This window comes from Oncorhynchus clarkii, chromosome 5 (assembly GCF_045791955.1).
Source record: "Oncorhynchus clarkii lewisi isolate Uvic-CL-2024 chromosome 5, UVic_Ocla_1.0, whole genome shotgun sequence".
Taxonomy (NCBI): Eukaryota; Metazoa; Chordata; class Actinopteri; order Salmoniformes; family Salmonidae; genus Oncorhynchus; species Oncorhynchus clarkii.
Window position 1 is genome coordinate 20,001,844 of NC_092151.1, and position 22,920 is coordinate 20,024,763.

The window sequence follows — 22,920 nt, forward strand, 5'->3', positions numbered from 1 at the left end:
GTAAAATGAGATTTTTTGATATAAATATGCATTTTATCGAACAAAACATACATGTATTGTGTAACAAGAAGTCTTATGAGTGTCATCTGATGAAGATTATCAAAGGTTAGTGATTAATTTTATCTCTATTTGTACTTTTTGTGAGTCTTCTCTTTGGCTGGAAAAATGGCTGGGTATTTCTGTGACTTGGTGGTAACCTAACATAATCGTTTGTGGAGCTTTCGCTGTAAAGCATTTTTTAAATCAGACACTGTGGCTGGATTAACGAGAATTGTATCTTTAAAATTTTGCCTAATACTTGTTTAGTATACTTGTAATACTTGTATGTTTGAGAAATTTGATTCATGAGATTTCTGTTGATTTGTATTTGGCGCCATGCAATTTCATTGGCTGTTGGAACCCTTTTCCTTAACAGGTTTTAATTCATCCATTTATCATCATTCATTTATGTGAGAGTTGCATAAGAGAGCTCCATCTGATCCACAGTTCCACACACAGATTCTCTCTCTCACACACACAGTCAAATTTGAAGTTGCCTGCTATTCAGTTCTGTCCTGTTCCATGTGGAGTGGAGCTGTTCCAATGTTTTGCCTGTTGTTGCATTTGGGTGGAAAGTTACCTGCCTCTTCTGTACTGTACATTTCCTATGGCCTGTGTGTGTGTGCGTGTATTTGTGTTGTTTGAGCTGCAGGGAAAAGTTCTGGAGCAGGGTGGGCGTCTCCGCCTCCATACTGTTGCTCTTCATCTCTCCCTCTATGCCTGCTGCACTCGTTTCAGTCCCTCTCTCTATCTAGGCCTCTTTTTCTCTCTCCATTCCTCTCTCTGTTTCTCTCTCCTCATCTCTATCTATTCTCATCTCCTCTCACTACCTCTGTTTATTTCTTCCTTTCTGTTTCTCATACTCCCATTTCGCTCATCTCTTTCTCTCTCCCATCCTCTTTTCTCTCTTTCACTTCCTCCTTTCCTCTTGGGTTTCTGTCCGGTCTCAGTGGAGGGTGAGGACACATGTAGCAGCCTCAAGGACTTACAGGATACTGTTCACCTTTCAGTCTGCTGACAGACATGTTTGGTCACACACACATGCTTAGTAACACATGTACTCACACACACTAAGTTAGACAAATGCTTTGACACACACTTTGACATAAACACACACACACACGCTGGCACAGAAAAACAAACAAAGTGATAGAGATGGTGGGAGGGAGAGAGGGGTTAGTGACAGAGGAGAAGGCTAAATAGAGGGACAGATAAAGAGAAAGGTGTGTCAGAGAGAGTTACCTATATGAGGCGAGGATTCACGACCTCTCTCTCTCTTTGTGTCCTGTGTAACTCTATAGCCCACATACCAATGTCCTCTCCTCAGTCTCTTTCACTGTCTTTCAGGTTCTCTCTCTCTCTTTCTCTCTGTCTGTTTGTCCAACCTCCCCCTCTCCCTCAGTACATCACAGAAGAGCTTAGGGGGAGAGGTTGTAGTCATGTTAGAAGGGTTGTATTCCTGTTTGAAGGGTTTAGGGAAGCGGATTTACAGGTATGTCTGCTGAATGGGTAGGACTTAGTCCTGCGGTTAAGTAATAGGGGGTAATGGTGAAGGGATGATCTGGTATAGGCTTTGTGGTGGGGTCAGAGTGAGGAGTTGTGAGATGTTGAGAGAGGGATGAGGTGGTAGCCCTGTTGGTAGACCTTGGGAAGGGGTGGCGTGGATGAGTTGGGTGGGGGAGGCATTCTGTGTACAAATGCCTCAATTCCTCCTGGGCTAGAACAGGAGCAGAAACCTGAGAGGATTGATCAGGGAAGGAGGGATGGATGGGAAGGGAGGGTCATGGGGAGAGACAGCTAGATTGCGAAACTCTCACAGTTCTGGTGACAACCCCCTGCCTCCTAGTTCAAAGACATAGCTAAGTATTTTTGTCACAGATTTGGTAGATTTGTTCGTTTGTGTGCAGGAGCTTATTTTCGTGCATGCATGAGGTTGGATTTCAAAGTACCTTTCAAACTGATCTTGTGGTTGTTTTCCTTTAGAGTAGTGAGAGGGGCTTCCAGTTATACAGATTTAAGTTCTCATCATCTCCATGTATGGAACAGCCAACGCAATTACAGTGTTGGCTCTTTATAATAGACTTATATGGAATATTGTAGCATTGTGGCTTACAGTATTATCATTGGAAACCCCAGTATATGTGAGACTGAAAGTAGCACAACTCTTGTAGCTGTAGTTTGGTGGAGAGAGAGTCCTGGCCTCAGCCCTGCAGTTCTGTTCTGGTCTACCACAACTCTTACTCTGATTGGAACATTCGCAGGAAGGAATTTTGCTCTCTGAGGTCTAGGTCCCGCCCCCTTTGAGCCCAGGGCGCTGGAGCACAACTGCATTCCCTCTATACACACTCACGCACGCAGGGGGAAAGTCAGGGTGACAGTGTGTATGAGAAAGAAGGAGAGAAAGAGAGTGACAAAAGCAGTTAGTTCCATGGACTGAAAGTGGAAAACAAGCAAGAGGGAAGGAGGGAGGGAAACAAAAGTGTTTGAGAGAAAGAGATCTTCTCCCCTCTGTTCTGGTGGCTGTTTTCTTTGCTGTGAGCCTGAGAAGGGGGAGGACCTAAACTCAGCGCTCAGAGTCAATACTGGACCCCTACTGGACTCCAATGCCCTTACTGGAGTCCACCGCGCAACCCACAAACACGCTCTCACACACACACACGCATACTCTCTCACACGGTGACACACACACACACGCTCCCTCAGACCCCTGCAGCTACTGCAGCCTACTACTGCAGAACGGAGCAGAGGGAGAAACAGAGAACGAGAGGGAGAAAGGAGGGGAAGTTGTTCGTTGTTACTACTTGTTGCTGATTGCTTTCCGTGCGGAGCTTTGAGGATGATATTCCCTGTCTTTTCCTAGCGGGAGCTTGTCTGAGGTAAGAACCTCTGTGCTTGTCCCCTTTCTTTACTGCTTATGTTTCTCTGTGAGAGAGGGAAGGAGCGAGGGAGGAAAGGATGGTAAAACAGGGGTAGTTTTTCACACCAGAGTTTGAGGGGGTTTCTGTGGGAATGCTGGCTTTGTTGAGTGGGGGGTAGGAGGGAGGGAAGGAGAGAGAGAGGGAGGTGTGGAGGGAAGTGTTTCACGTGCCAGAGAGAACAGAGCTACCCTCGTCTGTCAGAGTAGAGCAGCAGAGAGAGACCCCTCACTACAGACCGGCCCCTCTGTAAGAAAAGAAAGAATGATAAAAGAGAGGGAGGAAAAGACTATCAGACAAATGGTGGTCTGTTACGTGTGTTTCTCAACTCTCAGTTCTCGTAGTGGGACAAAACAGGAGCAGTGAAACACCTAACTGCTAGTGGAAAATCTAGCCCAGCTTTCTGTCTCTCTCTCTCTGGTCTACTTTGTGTTTCTACATTCTGTCTCGAGTCTGCAGTTCTCTGATTAATGTTGCTCTTTCTCTCTGGTGTGTGGTTCTGGGGAGCTCTGTGTGGTTCAAGACTGTTCTCTACTTGCAGGGCCAGCTGTATAAATGTTACATTTATTTATAATCTGGAGTGTGGAGTCACAACACAGTGCAGTGAGGACTGAGAAGAGGAGAGGGCAGTAGTTAACTATTTTAGCAGTCTTGTCCCCACATTTTATCAAGCCTGCATGATTACAGCGTCTTCTGCCTAGCGCCTACAACTAGAGGCTGTTTACAGTGCATTCAAAAAGTAATCAGACACCTTGAATGTTATGTTATGTTATGTTACAGCCTTATTCTAAAATGTATTAAATATTTTGTTTTATCAATCTACACACAATACCCCATAATGACAAAGCAAAAACAGCTTATTTTTTATTTTTGCAAATATATGTAAAAAAAAAACGGAAATGTCATATTTACATAGAAATTAAGACCCTTTACTCAGTACTTTGTTGAAGCACCTTTTCCACCAATTACAGCCTCAAAACTTCGTTGGTATGACGCTACAAGCTTGGCACACCTGTATTTGGGGAGTTTCTCCCATTCTTCTCTGCAGATTCTCTCAAGCTCTGTCAGGTTGGATGGAGAGTGTCGCTGCTCAGCTATTTTCAGGATTATCCAGAGGTGTTGGATTCGGTTCAAGTCCAGGCTCTGGCTGGGCCACTCAAGGACATTCAGAAACTTGTCCCGAAGCCACTCCGGCGTTGTCTTGGCTGTGTGCTTAGGGTCGTTGTACTGTTGGAAGGTGAACCTTCACCCCAGTCTGAGGTCCTGAGCGCCCTGGAGCAGGTTTTCATCAAGGATCTCTCTCTGTACTTTTCTCCGTTCATCTTTCCCTCGATCCTGATTAATCTCCCAGTACCTGCCGCTGAAAAACATCCCGACAACATGATGCTGCAACCACCATGCTTCACCGTAGGGATGATGCCAGGTTTCCTCCAGATGTGACGAGTGGCTTCCGTCCAATCAATTGAATTTACCACAGATGGACTCCAATCAAGTTGTAGAAACATCTCAAGGGTGATCAATGAAAACAGGATGCACCTGAGGTCAATTTCGAGTCTCAAAGCAAAGGGTCTGAATACTTTTTAAATATGGTATTTCTGTTTTAAATTTTTTTATACATTTGCAAAAAATTCAAAAACCTGTTTTCACTTTGCCATTATGGGGTATTGTGTGTAGATTGAGGAGGAACATTATACATTTTATCCATTTTAGAAAAAGGCTGTAACGTAACAAAATGTGGATAAAGTCAGGGGGTCTGAATACTTTCTGAATGCATTGTATACCATGTGAGGACTTTTCAAGCATTTATACCGTATCATGTGGCATGGATTTTAGCGGCCCTAGTCTAGTTGTTGTGGTGATATGTTCTGTCCATTTTGGTAGGTGTTGTTGTGATACTGTATGTTCTCAGACTCTGTCTCTCAGCTGGCGCTGGCCAGGGCCGGGTCGTTGGTCAGTCATTGTTGTTCTATTAATAGTTTGGGCTGGGCCAGCGAAGGAAGTCGCCTTGGAGCGGCTGGCCAGCTGCAGGAGAGGGATTTACCGGACTACCAAGCGGGAAATATGGAATAACAGAACGGCCTTCCCGAGCTGACAGGAATCAGTGGAGGGAATGGGACTGTAGAGTAACACCTGCTATAGATCTGGTGTTACTCCTAGTGAGGTGGAACACCAGAACACAGAACCTGGGGAGATATGGTCTGATACATTATATCCTCCGGAGAAACACTCAGCCTGCTGCAGCCTGTAAGCAGGACCAACAGAGAATTACACTAGAGTCATCTTGGTTTATTAACTACATTTTTGCAGTTTGACCAAAAATATATAAAAACTGCTAACTGCAGTCACAGATGGCTTACTAGTCTCAACAACCTGTCTGTCCTTGCTACGGTGCCATAGCTGATTTAGAGAGAAGCGTCAAGCTGTAGATTATGTGGGCTGATGCGGCGTGGTCTGCAAACCTCAAAGCACATGTGCGTGAATCTCAGATGGTATTTTGGCATCTCAAATTGTATGTGCGTGTGCAACCTATAGATGTTTTTGGGCCTGTGTATCGTGTGAGTCCGTAGCTTTGTTCCAGGGCATCATGTGTGCTACATGTATACCATTCGGCGCACTAGCTTTAGTCCATGGCGTTATGCTAACCACTGTTGCCTGTGCAGCTGGCTAGAACACACTAGCTAGGCTAGCTAGCTATTACACACTAGCTAGCTAGTACACACACACACACACACACACACTAGCTAGAACACGCTAGCTAGCTAGTACACACCAGCTAGTACCTAGCTTCTACTTCTAAATGTAATTTCACCACCCCTGCGGTTGGTGGCGGTAACGCACCATCTTCTCTGGCACAATTCGACATCCTGTCTCATCTCATATGTCTCACAGTGTCTGTGGCATGAGAAGGTATCTGCTGGACCCAGACCCTATTGGATTTTGAGGCACCAAGGGGTGCTTAACCAGGGGATGCTTAACAAACATTTTGCTAAACCACAAGCATTTCGCTACACCTGCAATAACATCTGCTAAACATGTTTATGCGGCCAATAAAGTTTGATTTGAACTCTTAAGTGGTCTGACAGCACCACGATTGACTTGTTTGATACCCTGCTTCAGTGTTTGTCCAAGGAGAGGACTGATAGCCACATAGCGCTCCTATCTTTTCCTTCTTTCATTCCACTTTCCCTTTATCCCCCTCTTCTCTCCCTCCCTCTGATTAATTTCAATGTGTTCATAAGCAATCTGGGGCTTGAACTTGTCTGCCAACCCATGTTTTATGGTCTGTCTTACCTCCATATCATGACCATTTATCATGTAATGGATTACACATCAGATGTTTTACTGTACCGAAACATAGATCTTACTGTATCTAATGTAGTGAATAAAGTGGCCTTTTTTACTTCCTCCTTCACCCAGACTTCATTGCAGCGTCTGTGACTTGACGTGCATGTGTAGAGACATGTCAGGTGTACTGCAGCCAGCTGCACCATTGTGAAACAGTCTCTCTTGTAACAGACTCTTGCTCCACGCTTTACAATGCCTTGTCTTGAAAGTCCATGTTCAGGAGGACATTGTGTGATGAATGATACATTATAGATTACATGTATATCTGAATATGGAGAGAGTTTGCTATCCACGAGTCAAACATGTTGAGTTTTACCTAGAGCAGGGGTATTCCAATCTTACCCTACGAGGTCCAGAGTCCTTCTGGTTTTCTGTTCTACTTAATAATGAATTGAGTTTTGTAGACAGGCTTCCATTGCCCCCCCGACCCCCTCAACAAAAGGTGTAATTACTGCTGGTCGTAAACCACCGTAGAACAGAGAGGAGAGTGATATATGTATGGTTTCTTCCTCTATAGAGAAGAATGTGTGTGTGCATGCATCTGCGTGTGTGTAAAAGGGTGCTTCGTGCAATGTTTGTGTGTGTCTGGTTCTGTGTGTGTACATGTTTACACAAGGAGTTTGAGAGTCTGCGCTCTGCATTCAAAATAATCAATTAGCTACTTTCATACCCTTCTGCTTCATTAGGCAGCAGGGAACTCTAATGAAGTCTGCGTATCAACAGATTCATTTTCTCTCTGTTTTACCTAACTGTTTTAAGGCTATGAACTCCTGTGCTGTGTGAAGGGGCATGTGTCATGGCTACTGTGTCTGGTCATGTGTGTATTGGCCTGTTTGTTATGGTCCAGTGTACTTGTCTAAGAGTGTTCCTCCAGGGTGAAAGTTAAGCTATTTATTGTGTTTAGGTGCTGTGGGGTGCTACCACAGACTGTCTAGCATTATCTTGGTGAGATAATGCAAATCTTCAGGTCTCAGGCACAGTTAGTCATCACACAAGCATGCTAAGTGTTGTAGTTGTGTGTGTCTGTGTGTGTGTGTGTGTGTGAAGACGGTAAGGAATGCACCGGTGTTGTTGTGCCAGATGCATCAAGCTGTGTGTGACATTTGTTTGGCTCTTTGACCTTGCCTCACTGTGGAACCCCCCCCCCACACACACACACACACACACACACACACACCCTTAAAACTCTTCTCCTGTGCCAGGGCCGGTCTGGGATTGTTCTACTCTCCTAGGTGGAAAAACAGGAAAAGGCACATGGAGACACACACACACACACATACCTATAGATGAATACACGTCAAACAATGTCAGACACACACACACACAATTTTAGACGTTCCAATTCACACAACCAGATTTAATAGGCACTCTCGGTCCTTGTTTCACCTTCGTAGGGCTTGTCATAAACTGTAGTGGTGAATAGATTGAGCCAGGCCCTGTTCCTGTGTATAAGTCATAGGTCACTAGTCACAGGAAGAGAGGGCTGAAACTGAGTGTTAAACTAACTGGGTGGATTTTCCTTTCATAGCTTGGCAAGCATGGCATTGCCTGTTCTTTGTAATAGTCTGACACCTATTCTTGTTGTGTGTGTATTTACTATGTTTCTCTGAATGGTGTGATGGGAACTGTGCTGCGAAAACTTTATTTATCTCCTACAGGAAAAGAGCTGTTGACAAGACTACCTGTCCTTGATGTCTAGTAGAACTAGTTGTGTTGACTGAGCTAACTGTCCCTGATGTCTAGCAGAACTAGTTGTGTTGACTGAGCTAACTGTCCCTGATGTCTAGCAGAACTAATTGTGTTGACTGAGCTAACTGTCCCTGATGTCTAGCAGAACTAGTTGTGTTGACTGAGATAACTGTCCTTGATGTCTAGCAGAACTAGTTGTGTTGACAAGGCTAACTGTCCTTGATGTGTAGCATAACTAATTGTCTCTATGTGGCTGTAGACAGTCTGTGAGCTGTAGAGGGAGGTTAGGGGGCAGAGACCAGGAGCAGGAAATAGGGGTAGTGTTTTTTAGGACCCTGATTCTTACACAGGTCTCTGTGTGTGTGTGTGTGTGTGTGTGTGTGTGTGTGTGTGTGTGTGTGTGTGTGTGTGTGTGTGTGTGTGTGTGTGTGTGTGTGTGTGTGTGTGTGTGTGTGTGTGTGTGTGTGTGTGTGTGTGAGTGCATGCGTGTGTGCGTGTGTGTGTGCTGGTGTGTGTGTGCTGGTGCGTGTGCATGTGTGTGTGCATGTCTGTACATGCGGCTATTCAGGGTAGGAGATTTAGAGCCGGACATAGAAGGATAGTTGCTATTTTGGACTGGGAAGTCTAGACACACTGCAGTCGTGTGTGTATTCTTAGGTGTACACAGGAATACACACTCACACTACCAAGTACACTTAGTAATGGAACACACACACTGCCAAGTACACTCAGTAATGGAACACACACTGCCAAGTACACTCAGTAATGGAACACACACTGGCCAGTACACTCACTAATTGAACACACACTGCCAAGTACACTCAGTAATGGAACACACACTGGCCAGTACACTCACTAATGGAATACACACACTGCCAAGCACACTCAGTAATGGAACACACACTGGCCAGTACACTCACTAATGGAATACACACACTGCCAAGTACACTCAGTAATGGAACACACACTGGCCAGTACACTCACTAATGGAACACACACACTGCCAAGTTCACTCAGTAATGGAACACACACTGGCTAGTACACTCACTAATGGAACACACACTGGCCAGTACACTCACTAATGGAACACACACTGGCCAGTACACTCACTAATGGAATACACACTGGCCAGTACACTCACTAATGGAACACACACTGTCCAGTACACTCACTAATGGAACACACACTGGCCAGTACACTCACTAATGGAATACACACACTGCCAAGTACACTCAGTAATGGAACACACACTGGCCAGTACACTCACTAATGGAACACACACTGCCAAGTACACTCACTAATGGAACACACACTGGCCAGTACACTCACTAATGGAATACACACACTGCCAAGTACACTCAGTAATGGAACACACACTGGCCAGTACACTCACTAATGGAATACACACACTGCCAAGTACACTCAGTAATGGAACACACACTGGCCAGTACACTCACTAATGGAATACACACACTGCCAAGTACACTCAGTAATGGAACACACACTGGCCAGTACACTCACTAATGGAATACACACACTGCCAAGTACACTCAGTAATGGAACACACACTGGCCAGTACACTCACTAATGGAATACACACACTGCCAAGTACACTCAGTAATGGAACACACACTGGCCAGTACACTCACTAATGGAATACACACACTGCCAAGTACACTCAGTAATGGAACACACACTGGCCAGTACACTCACTAATGGAATACACACACTGCCAAGTACACTCAGTAATGGAACACAAACTGGCCAGTACACTCACTAATGGAATACACACACTGCCAAGTACACTCAGTAATGGAACACACACTGCCAAGTACACTCAGTAATGGAACACACACACTGCCAAGTACACTCAGTAATGGAACACACACACTGCCAAGTACACTCACTAATGGAATACACACTGCCAAGTACACTCACTAATGGAATACACACTGCCAAGTACACTCACTAATGGAACACACACTGCCAAGTACACTCATGTAATGGAACACACACTGGCTAGTACACTCACTAATGGAACACACACTGCCAAGTACACTCATGTAATGGAACACACACTGGCCAGTACACTCACTAATGGAACGCACACTGCCAAGTACACTCATGTAATGGAACACACACTGGCCAGTACACTCACTAATGGAACACACACTGCCAAGTACACTCATGTAATGGAACACACACTGGCCAGTACACTCACTAATGGAACACACACTGTCCAGTACAGTCATGTAATGGATGCGTGTTGGTGGCAGGGAAGTCAGATGCAGGAAAACGAACTCGGTATAAACGGAGTTGTTTAATAAGTGCTGACAAAACTCCAAAAACCAAAATATACCAAAATAACATAAGTGGGTACAAAACCCGTCGCACAACGACACATGACTTGCACAAACATACAATAAAACAATCTCTGACAAAACATGAGGGGAAACAGAGGGTTGAATACACAACATGTAATTGATGGGATTGGAACCAGGTGTGAAGGAAGACAAGACAAAACCAATGGAAAATGAAAAATGGATCAGCGATGTCTAGAAGGTCGTTGACGTCGACCGCCAAACACCGCCCGAACAAGGAGAGGGACCAACTTCGGCGGAAGTCTTGACAACTCAGTAATGTAATACACACATTGGCCAATGCAGTCAGTAATGTCTGAAATTACAGTGTATAAGAGAGGCCATAATTGACAATGTGAAATTGCAGTTAACAAGCCTCGAGGGTAAGCTGGGTTTCCATGGTGTTGTTTGGACAGCTGTTTGGAATATTCAGCTTCAATGGGCATTGGCATAGATTCTACAAGTGTCTGGAACTCTATTGGAGGGATGCGACACCATTCTTCCATGAGAAATTCCATCATTTGGTGTCTGCGTCCTGATGGTGGCAGAAAACACTGTCTCAGGTGCAGCTCTAGAATCTCCCATAAGTGTTCAATTGGGTTGAAATCTGGTAACTGAGACGGCCATGGCATATGGTTTACATCATTTTCATGCCATCAAACCATTCCGTGACCACTCAAGCCCTGTGGATGGGGGCATTGTCATACTATGGGGGAATAGCCATGGTAGCCAAAATAATGGCCAAATGAATGGCCTGCCCAGAATTGTTATACATTACCCTAATTAACTCCACCTATGTGGAAGTATCTGCTTTCAATATACTTTGTATCCCTCGTTTATTTAAGTGTTTCCATTATTTTCCTGTAGATGTGTCATAAATATGTCATGAGCCACTGTCTTTTAACTTCAGGAAACTACACTCACTATGCAGAACGTTTTCAAGGAAAGTTATCACTGATGACATGGAGCACAACCATGAAGCTGTGGACATGTATAGGTCTATTGGAAAAAGATATTCACTCCCACAACATTCTCTCAATGAGGTCAGCTATGCCACAGTTTCAGTATGCCCACATCGGAATCCAAAGAAGAGGGAAATATTTGCTGTGGTATTCAATGTCCTTACAAACGGACTTGAATAGGAATAAAAAATAAAAACCACAACATGTTCTGTACTCACATTCATTTCTGTGCCTATCATGAGTATATGATACTTTTGCTTCTGTAGTGGTTGACCTTATCTGAGGGTTTATTGAAGCCAGCACTAGACTAGACTGTAGTGTATGTTGTGACTGAAACTAGGGTACATGATATAGTGTGTAGTGAAAAAGTAGGTGGAGACTGGATTAGAGCTGTAAGGAGGATAGGCTAGGGTAGGGAGAAGGTCACAGGGGAGTGTTAACTGTGTATTTAGCATCACAATGGATGAAACTATGTAACTCACACACACAAGTACAAACACACACACACACACGTGCTTACACACACACATGCACCCCCCCCCCCCCCCCCCCCCCACACACACACTGGAAGTTTACTGATCGCCTAATGAGGACATTCTTCCCCTTGTTTGTGTGTGTGTGTGTGTGTGTGTGTGTGTGTGTGTGTGTGTGTGTGTGTGTGTGTGTGTGTGTGTGTGTGTGTGTGTGTGTGTGTGTGTGTGTGTGTGTGTGTGTGTGTGTGTGTGTGTTGCTCTCTCTCTATCTCTCTCGCTCTGTCTCTGGTTGTAAAATATTCATCAGAGCGGGACTCTTTCAGTTTGCTTCAATAATTCATCTATTGGTTGGTTCTATTGAAAACTTGCTTCTAGGTCTCATATCCCACTAGCTAGAGGAACTACACCAGCCCCTCATCTCTCTCAGACACACATCACAAACATGCACATAATTCATATTTATACCAGACTCCGTGCTGGTTGTTGCTTGGGTGTATTAGAGTAGCATCTTGTGGATCAGTGACGGTACTGGAAGTTACTGTTCAGAAGTTACTCTGCACTTTCATCCTAACTCATATTGTCAGTCACTTCATCTGATGTCAAAGGGGATTTCATCTCTGGTTGAACTAAACTGAACAACAATATAAATGCAACATGTAAAGTGTTGGTCCATGTTTCATGAGCTTGAAAAAATGATCCCAGAAATGTTCCATACGCAGAAAAAGCTTCTTCCTCTCACATTTTGTGCACAAATGTGTTTACATCCCTGTTAGTCAGCATTTCCTCTTTGCCAAGATAATCCATTCACCTGACAGGTGCACCTTGTGCTGGGGACAATAAAAGGCCACTCTAAAATGTGCAGTTTTGTTACACAACACGCCACAGATGTCTCAAGTTCTGAAGGAGTGGTAATTGGCATGCTGACTGCAGGAATGTCTAATAGAGCTATTGCCAGAGAATTTAAAAGTAATTTCTCCAACATAAGCCGCCTCCAACGTTGTTTATTAGAATTTGGCAGTACGTCCAACTGGCCTCAGACAACCGCAGCCCACGTGTATGGCGTTGTGTTGGCGAGTGGTTTGCTGATGTAAATGTTGTGACCAGAGTGCCACATGGTGGTGATGTGGTTATGGTGTGGGCAGGCATAAACTACAGACAATGAGCACAATTGCATTTTATAGGTGACAATTTGAATACACAGAGATACCGTGACAAGATCCTGAGGTCCACTGTTGTCTGATTCATCCGTCGCCTTCACCTCATGTTTCAGGATGATAATGCACAGCCCCATGTCGCAAGGATCTCTGCACAATTCCTGGAAGCTGAAAATGTCCCAGTTCTTCCATGGCCTGCATACTCACCAGACATGTCACCCATTGAGCATGTTTGGGATGCTCTGGATCGACTTGTACAACAGCGTGTTCAGCAACCTCGAACGGCCATCAAAGAGGAGTGGGACAACATTCCATAGTCCACAATCAACAGCCTGACCAACTATATGCGAAGGAGCTGTGTCACACTGCATCAGGCAAATGTTGGTCACACCAGATACTGACTGGTTTTCTGATCCATGCCCTTACTTTTTGTTGTGTGTGTTTGTGCGTGCATGCATGTGTGCGTGCGTCCGTGTGTGCATGCGTGCGTGCGTGCGTGTGTGTGTGTGTGTGTAACCCTAGTCCCACCATCTGATAAAGCACTGTTGTGTTCTATATGTGATGAGACGGACCACCTACAGCGCTATCATACCAGAGCTAGAGGACGCGGATAACCTACTTAAACGCACACACACACACACAGAGTGATGCATACTTTTTAGATTAGCATGAGGTTTGTTTCCTTTTCTCATAGTCGAGCAGAGCATGGTGAGAAAAAGACAGGAAAATGAGAGAGCAATAAAGTCTAGTGTGGGAAGCCCTTTTCCGAGTTACCCTGGTTTGTGAGTATAGTGTTCACTGATTGGGGTGTTCGTTCTTTGGTGGCTTTGAATCTCTCTCTGTACAATCAGCAGCGCCCGCCTGATTTTTCCACAGAAAATAGCCTTTAAAAAGAGAACATGTTATAAAACAGCCTTCAAAAAGAGAGCATATTAAAGCAGAGAAACTCACTGCCTGCAGCATAATTAAATGATCTACTCAAACCGAAACTACCGTAATAACATGTTTCCTACCTTTAAACTTCTAGTTTACTCCTTCTCCTTTCTCTCTCCTTAAACAGCCCTCTGAAAGCTAACAGGTCGTCATGGGTAACACCCAGCAGGTCCCAGATCAGACCCAGCACATGAACACAACTCAACCGCATTGCAATGACAGCACCGTAGCAAGTACAGTTGGTTCTGAAAATATGAGTACAATTTGAATGGCAGCAAGCGTTGAAGTTTTGAAGTCAATGCCTGGCTTTGAAACAATCACGAGCACACCTTCATTCCCACTATCACTCTCTTTTTACATCCTTCTACCATGTCTGGTTGTTTGACTAGGGATTTAGCTTGGCGCTACACAGTAGATTAAAGAACAACAGGATTACTCAGATGAGAAGGCCAGAGAGGAGATAACAGACCCAGATATTGGCTATTGGATGTGTGTGCAAGCGTGTTTGCCTCCGTGTGTGTGTGTGTGTGTGTGTGTGTGTGTGTGTGTGTGTGTGTGTGTGTGTGTGTGTGTGTGTGTGTGTGTGTGTGTGTCTGTGTGTCTGTCTGTCTGTGTGTCTGTGTGTCTGTCTGTCTGTCTGTGTGTACCTCTGTGCTCGCATGTGTGTGTTTGCAGTGTATTGGATGTGTGTAGGGGGTTATGTCTGTGATCTGCTCAGGATTTATTGGAACAGATTTTCCTGTGTAAGCATTTGTTGGGATGTAAACAGCTCAGAGGTACTTTATGTGGGACATTTATGTTTTAATCCTCCTCTCTGTTGTCCCTTTGATGTAGCTGGACTCAGCTGGACTCAGCTGGACTAGACGAGCAGTATCTATGCTGACAACACCCTGTGGGTCTATCTAACACTTTGGTTCTCAACTTGTTTTGCCTCGGGACCCAAATTCAACCAGGTTGTGTCAGTTGCGACCTAATTTTCGCATCATGAAAAATAATCCCCAAAATACAATATGGATTTTTTGTTCATGCTATATTGATAGTAAATGTAGCAATTATATGACAAGGGAACACAATTCCCACCTCTTTAATTGTCAGTAATTACATTTTGCTGATCAAGAAAGTTAATGAACTCTAGTTTGCGGCCACAACATCAACCCAAATAGCACTGCTAATAATGTAGCTCTATATTGAAAATACTGAACATACAGTGATTGAAGAAATATTGTTCAGAGATTCAATTATGTACAAATCTAAGTTTATTATAATTTCTATACACTTTCTACCTGGATTAAGTCGTGTGAGTTCAGACTGGAGTATTTATTTGTATTTTATACTCAGACACCCGCAACCCATTCATAACCTCCTGGTCGCAACCCACCAGTTGAGAATCGCTAATAACATATAAATACACACAGCATCTGTAGTTTGGTGAGATGGACAGTGTTTACCAACTTTGCCCTCTTGCCTTGAATCTCTTTCTTTCTCTCTCTCGCTATGTTTTCTTTCAATCTACCCTGCTCTTCCTACACCAGTCTGTCCCTCTCCTCTTTATGCCTCCTTCTCCCTCCTTCTGTGTTTCTCTCACCTATAGCACCCCATTATAACAAAACAACTTCCCAGTTGCTCTTATTGGCAAAAAGTTCCAACAGGGTGTTTGAGAAACAAGACTTGGGGGCCTATTGTGAACTGTCAGCAGAATCCTGTGGTCGCCCTATGGAACCTAGACCTTGTGGGCACCTGTGGTACCTAGACCCTGTGTTAGCCTGTGGTACCTAGACCCTGTGATACCTAGACCCTGTGGTCGCCTGTGGTACCTAGACCCTGTGGTCGCCCTGTGGTACCTAGACCCTGTGATACCTAGACCCTGTGGTCGCCTGTGGTACCTAGACCCTGTGGTCACCTGTGGTACCTAGACCCTGTGTTAGCCCTGTGTGACCTAGACCCTTTGTTAGCCCTGTGGTACCTAGACCCTGTGTTAGACCTGTGGTGTCTAGACCCTGTGTTACCCCTGTGTGACCTAGACCCTTTGTTAGCCCTGTGTGCCCTAGACCCTGTGTTAGCCCTGTGGTACCTAGACCCTGTGTTAGCCCTGTGGTACCTAGACCCTGTGGTCACCTGTGGTACCTAGACCCTGTGTTAGCCCTGTGGTACCTATACCCTGTGTTAGCCCTGTGGTACCTAGACCCTGTGGTCACCTGTGGTACCTAGACCCTGTGTTACCCCTGTGATAGCTAGACTCTGTGTTAGCCCTGTGTGACCTAGACCCTTTGTTAGCCCTGTGGTACCTAGACCCTGTGTTAGACCTGTGGTGCCTAGACCCTGTGTTACCCCTGTGTGACCTAGACCCTTTGTTAGCCCTGTGGTACCTAGACCCTGTGTTAGACCTGTGGTGCCTAGACCCTGTGTTGTACCTATACCCTTTGTTAGCCCTGTGGTACCTAGACCCTGTGTTAGACCTGTGGTGCCTAGACCCTGTGTTACCCCTGTGTGACCTAGACCCTTTGTTAGCCCTGTGTGACCTAGACCCTGTGCTAGCCCTGTGGTACCTAGACCCTGTGTTAGCCCTGTGGTACCTAGACCCTGTGTTAGCCCTGTGGTATCTGTAGGTCCCAGTGTTAGCTCTGTGGTACCTATAGGTCCCTGCGTTAGCCCTGTGGTAGTGATAGGACCCTGTGTTAGCCCAGTGGTATATGTAGGTCCCAGTGTTAAGCATGTGGTATCTGTAGGTCCCAGTGTTAGCCATGTGGTATCTGTAGGTCCCAGTGTTAGCCATGTGGTATCTGTAGGTTCCAGTGTTAGCCCTGTGATATTTGTAGGTCCCAGTGTTAGCCCTGTGGTATCTGTAGGTCCCAGTGTTAGCCCTGTGGTATCTGTATGTCCCAGTGTTAGCCCTGTGGTATCTGTAGGTCCCAGTGTTAGCCCTGTGGTATCTGTAGGTCCCAGTGTTAGCCCTGTGGTATCTGTAGGTCCCAGTGTTAGCCCTGTGGTATCTGTATGTCCCAGTGTTAGCCCTGTGGTATCTGTAGGTCCCAGTGTTAGCCCTGTGGTATCTGTAGGTCCCAGTGTTAGCCCTGTGGTATCTGTAGGTCCCAGTGTTAGCCCTGTGGTATCTGTAGGTCCCAGTGTTAGCCCTGTGGTATCTGTAGGTCCCAGTGTTAGCCCTGTGGTATCTGTAGGTCCCAGTGTTAGCCCTGTGGTATCTGTAGGTCCCAGTGTTAGCCCTGTGGTATCTGTAGGTCCCAGTGTTAGCCCTGTGGTATCTGTAGGTCCCAGTGTTAGCCCTGTGGTATCTGTAGGTCCCAGTGTTAGCCCTGTGGTATCTGTAGGTCCCAGTGTTAGCCCTGTTGTAGCTGAGCCTTGTGCTAGCTGCAGAGCCTTTGGTGTTTTGTAATTTGTTTCCATGTGGGTCTTTGAATCCGAGTTGCCCACCAGACCAGAGCAGTGTGGGGTAGAGATAAGACAGGATCCCATACCCACAGGGAAGATCACTGGCTGGGTGGACAGCTCAAAATCACTCAGTCAGTCAGACTGCCAACCATGTGTGTGTTCTCTATGTCTATGCACACAGAAAAGCAAACACATAGGCACATACACATTTGTTCTTGGCTATTGATGTGATGCAGTATTGGAATAACTCTTGGTGGGAGGGTTGTGGTAGTGTCATGCATATATAGTGTGTCATGGACAGGCAAATGGATTTCATTCCCAGCTTTGGTTGTTTTAAATCCGTTTCCCTGGAAACATGTGAATACCAAACACGCTACACTGAAAGTGGCAAAGAGAGAAAAGGAAAGAGAGAAAAACAGGAGAAGAAAGAGTCATTTTCCATTGTGGTATGTGCCTTCTAACCCAATCTGGTCTTTGATAGTGTGAAGCCTTCATTCTTAATGCCCTGACTGCACCGTCCGAACATTTAGCAGACAGATTGTTAGTGACTTTGAGATCTTCAGTGAAGTCCCCCACCATCGCTATCTACGGTCTAGGGCCCTATCGCTTTAATACTGAGCATGATGACTTTCTCAAACACACACACGCACTCACACACACACGGAGAGACACACACGCAATCACCCAATTGGAAGTCTGTTAACTGACCGAGCCAATCACAAAGTGGTTCAGTCAGATGATTATCAGTGAGTCATGGAACACTACAGTTAACTGGAGAGAATGAACACTGACCATTAACCGTCATTTGTAGGTATAACCAATTAGCTAAGTACACTGACTGTTGACTCCGTGTAACCATTAACTGCCAGGTCAGAGGTATGGTTACAGATGGATCTGACCCTACGGCCTGAAGTTAGGTCACTGGACCTAATTATGAAACACAAGACATGACACAAAAACTGCAAAGAACTACAGTTTCCTCTCTTTCGCTCTCTAGAGAATATACATTTCTGTCTCAGAATGATCAGTTGATACTGAGCAGGGTGAGTGAGGTCTATGAACAAATGTCTACATTAAATATAAAACCATCAGGTCAATCATTAAAAACCTGCTTTCGCTTTGTCTTTGTGAGGTATTGTGCGTAGATCGATGAGGATATAGATTTTTTAATCCATTTTGAATAAGGCTCTAACATAACAAAATGTGGAAACAGGGAAGAGGTCTGAATACTTTCCGAATGCACTGTATACTGGACGTATACTGGACATATCCACTGAGAGAACGTGAGAAGGCAGTACAGATGACAATACATTTTATGGTGCAGGATGGTCAGAAAAACTCACGTTGAGTGTTTGTGGGTGTGCATGCGTGCATGTGTGTGTGCGTGTGTGTTTATGATTTTGTTTGTGAGTTCATTGCAGTCATTAGGCAAGTGTGAGTACGTGCGTGTGTATATGTGTGTGTGTACACGTGTGTGTGTGTTTCTGTAATTGTCTATTAAGGGTAGGCAGTGGATCTTTGGTGCCAAAAGTTTTTTGTGTGTGAACCTCTCGAGTGGTTGGCTTCAATCATGCAGCCTTCATTAGTGCAACCCAAAAGTCCCTTTCAATTCACCCCACACTCCTCCTCTCTTCACTGTCTCCTCTCCTCCTCTCTTCACTGTCTCCTCTCCTCCACTCTCATCTTCTCCTCTCTCTTCCCCCTCAGCCTTTTTTCCTTTCCTCTGTTGTTGTTGTTTTTCTTTTCTTTAATTACGGATGGAAAGGCATCTCTCTCTTTCTCCAACTCTCTCCTCATCTCTCTCCTCTCTCTCTCCATCTCTCCTCCTCTCCCGCTCTCGCGCTCTCTTTCTCACTTTCTCACTTTCTCTCTGACCAGCAGTGTCACAGAAACTACTCTGTTTTCTGCAGTTGTGTAACTGCTGTAATGAGTTTAGTTTGTTGTCCGGGGTTGTAGACTGTTTGGCTTTCACAGGAGGGAGGGAGGGAGGGAGGGAGGGAGGGAGGGAGGGAGGGAGGGAGGGAGGGAGGGAGGGAGGGAGGGAGGGAGGATACCAGAGCTTACCCATATCACCTCCATTTCTTCAGACATTTTTGGCCAACCTGACCCAACACCTGGGTTGAATCCAACCCAATAACTCACTTTCTCTCTTCAGCCTGTTCATGTGCTTTCCTACAGTCAGAGAGGACTGGAGATGTATTCCAGAAGTATAGGATATACAGTGATCTCAGTGATATAGTGTACATCTAATTATGTGTGACCTGTTTAATATGCTGCTGGGCTCAAACCTCACAGCCTGGTTCTACCTGGGCACTGTGTAGGTTCTCCTCCTATAGCCTGGTTCTACCTGGGCACTGTGTAGGTTCTCTTCCTATAGCCTGGTTCTACCTGGGCACTGTGTAGGTTCTCCTCCTATAGCCTGGTTCTACCTGGGCACTGTGTAGGTTCTCCTCCTATAGCCTGTTTCTATCTGGGCACTGTGTAGGTTCTCCTCCTATAGCCTGATTCTACCTGGGCACTGTGTAGGTTCTCCTCCTATAGCCTGATTCTACCTGGGCACTGTGTAGGTTCTCCTCTTATAGCCTGGTTCTACCTGGAGGGCACGGTGTAGGATCTCCTCCTATAGCCTGGTTCTACCTGGGGGGCATTGTGTAGGTTCTCCTCCTATAGCCTTGTTCTACCTGGAGGGCACTGTGTAGGTTCTCCTCCTATAGCATGGCTCTATCTGGGCACTGTGTAGGTTCTCCTCCTATAGCCTGGTTCTACCTGTGGGGCACTGTGTAGGTTCTCCTCCTATAGCCTGGTTCTACCTGGGGGGCACTGTGTAGGTTCTCCTCCTTTAGCCTGATTCTACCTGGAGGGCACTGTGTAGGTTCTCCTCCTTTAGCCTGGTTCTACCTGGGGGGTACTGTGTGGGTTCTCCTTCTCATAGCCTGGGTCTGGTTCTACCTGAGGGGCATAGCAGTGCAGGGTCCCCACTGCCTCACTCACACTCTCAGAGCACTCTGGAGTAGTAGCTAAGTAAATTCCTAGCTAATGTATAGGAGAGGGGTTTGTGTAGGGGGGTGTCTCTGTGGTCTCTCAGAGGGGTTGGTGAATATTGGGAGAACATTGAGGGAACATAATGTTTAATGTATCTTGTTTCAATGCCCACATTGATAGCTAGCTGGCTCCAGGGACATCTCACACACACACACACACACACACACACACACACACACACACACACACACACACACACACACACACACACACACACACACACACACACACACATACACAGAACTAAGACTGAGATTGTTATTGAGGTTATCAGGCCATACTATTATCCCTCTGTGTCATGTGAACCCTCTGATCCTCCATCCCCTCTTCCAGACACCATCACAGGCCAGCCTGCATGGCAGCTGTTAATACGTTACTTGTGTACGCATCATCTCTGTGTACAATAGTTTGTAGCCAGCAATACTCTCTGCAATATTACATATGTATATCTTTTGCAGCATTACTTTTCAGTATGTATGGGATAGGCATAACATGTTCAATAAACATGCTTTAACAGGACTCAATTCATTCAGCCCGTCACCTTGCTCCCACTCTGCTCCCAGGCTGCTCCCACCCTTCTCCCACTCTGCTCCCACCCTTCTCCCACTCTGCTCCCAGGCTGCTCCCAGCCTGTTCCCACCTTGCTCCCACCCTGCTCCCACTCTGCTCCCACTCTGCTCCCAGGCTGCTCCCACCCTTCTCCCACTCTGCTCCCAGGCTGCTCCCACCCTTCTCCCACTCTGCTCCCAGGCTGCTCCCACCCTTATCCCACTCTGCCCCCACCCTGCTCCCAGGCTGCTCCCACCCTGCTCCCAGGCTGCTCCCACCCTGCTCCCACTCTGCTCCCAGGCTGCTCCCACTCTGCTCCCAGGCTGCTCCCAGGCTTCTCCCACTCTGCTCCCACTCTGCTCCCACTCTGCTCCCAGGCTGCTCCCACTCTGCTCCCAGGCTGCTCCCAGGCTTCTCCCACTCTGCTCCCACTCTGCTCCCACTCTGCTCCCACTCTGCTCCCAGCCTGCTCCCAGTCTGCTCCCACTCTGCTCCAACTCTGCTCCCACTCTGCTCCCACTCTGCTCCCAGCCTGCTCCCAGGCTGCTCCCAGGCTGCTCCCACTCTGCTCCCACTCTGCTCCCAGCCTGCTCCCAGGCTGCTCCCAGGCTGCTCCCACTCTGCTCCCACTCTGCTCCCAGCCTGCTCCCAGTCTGCTCCCACTCTGCTCCAACTCTGCTCCAACTCTGCTCCCACTCTGCTCCCAGCCTGCTCCCAGCCTGCTCCCAGGCTGCTCCCACTCTGCTCCCCATCTGCTCCCAGCCTGCCCCCAGCCTGCTTCCCCTCTGCTCCAACTCTGCTCCAACTTTGCTCAAACTCTGCTCCCACCTGTTCCCACCCTGCTCCCACTCCGTTCCCAGCCTGTTCCCACTCTGTTCCCAGCCTGTTCCCACTCTGCTCCGACCCTGCTCCCACCCTGCTCCCACCCTGCTCCCACTTCGTTCCCAGCCTGTCCCACTCTGTTCCCACCCTGCTCCCACTCGGTTCCCAGCCTGTTCCCACTCTGTTCCCAGCCTGTTCCCACTCTGCTCCGAACCTGCTCCCACCCTGCTCCCACTCTGTTCCCAGCCTGTTCCCACTCTGCTCCGACCCTGCTCCCACCCTGCTCCCACTCTGTTCCCAGCCTGTTCCCACCCTGCTCCCACCCTGCTCCCACCCTGCTCCCACTCTTCTCCCACCCTGCTCCCACCCTGCTCCCACTCTGTTCCCAGCCTGTTCCCACTCTGCTCCCACTCTTCTCACAGCCTGCTCCCAGTAGCACACAGAACACTAACACTGTTATGGTGGAGGTGAAAAGGCCACTGTCATACCACACACAGCCCACTGGGCACAGATGTCAATTCAACTTCTATTCCACGTTGTTTCAATGTAATTGCATTTAAATGAAGTTGAAACAATGTTGATTCAACCAGTGTGCGCCCAGTGGGAGAGACAGTGCACACACACACACACACACACACACACACACACACACACACACACACACACACACACACACACACACACACACACACACACACACACACACACACAGTGTGTTCTTTGCTTCACAGGAGAGCTACCTAAACTGAACAAGCCCCCTGGGACTGAGAGAGGGAAAGCGAAAGGGGGGGTGGGCTTTCTAGCTACCTAAACTGAACAAACCCCCTGGGACTGAGAGAGAGAGAGAAAGAGAGAGGGCCTCTCTAGCTACCTAAACTCAACATACCCCCTGGGACAGAGAGGGAGAGACGGAGGAGAGAGTCAGAGAGAAAGAGAAAGATGGGGAAGAGAGAAAGACAGAGAAAAGGAATGCATGATACTAGAGTTGACCTCTCTGCTTTGTGAGGAAAGATCAAGAAGAAGAAAGCGAGAGGAATAATGATAAGTGAAAGAAAGAGATGAAGGAGCAAATGAGTGTCACTTGACCCCTGACCTTTTGGCCAGATGACACCACCATCTGTGCTGTGGGAGTCTGTAGATTGAAGTGATCGATTCAATGGTCTGTCTCCTAAACCTCCTCATCTCCACATCCACTGCACTGCTGCTACACCTAATCTACCTTTATAATCAGTATGTGTGCATGTGTGCAC

The 22,920-nt window shown here is 46.6% G+C and overlaps 1 protein-coding gene across 4 annotated transcripts in view; it reads left to right on the forward strand.

Annotated features, from left to right (window-relative positions):
* The window catches only part of LOC139408492 (disabled homolog 2-interacting protein-like), a 342,336-nt gene that overhangs the window by 102,097 nt on the left and 217,319 nt on the right, over nucleotides 1-22,920 (forward strand). Inside the window, exon 1 of one of the 4 annotated variants that reach the window (XM_071152457.1) lies at nucleotides 2,384-2,915. The exons of 2 other annotated variants lie outside the window; for them this stretch is intronic. The gene's annotated coding sequence lies outside the window, so the exon portion shown is untranslated. Of the gene's footprint in view, nucleotides 1-2,383; nucleotides 2,916-22,920 lie in introns of those variants that run through there. One more of the 4 variants, XM_071152458.1, reaches the window with a different exon arrangement.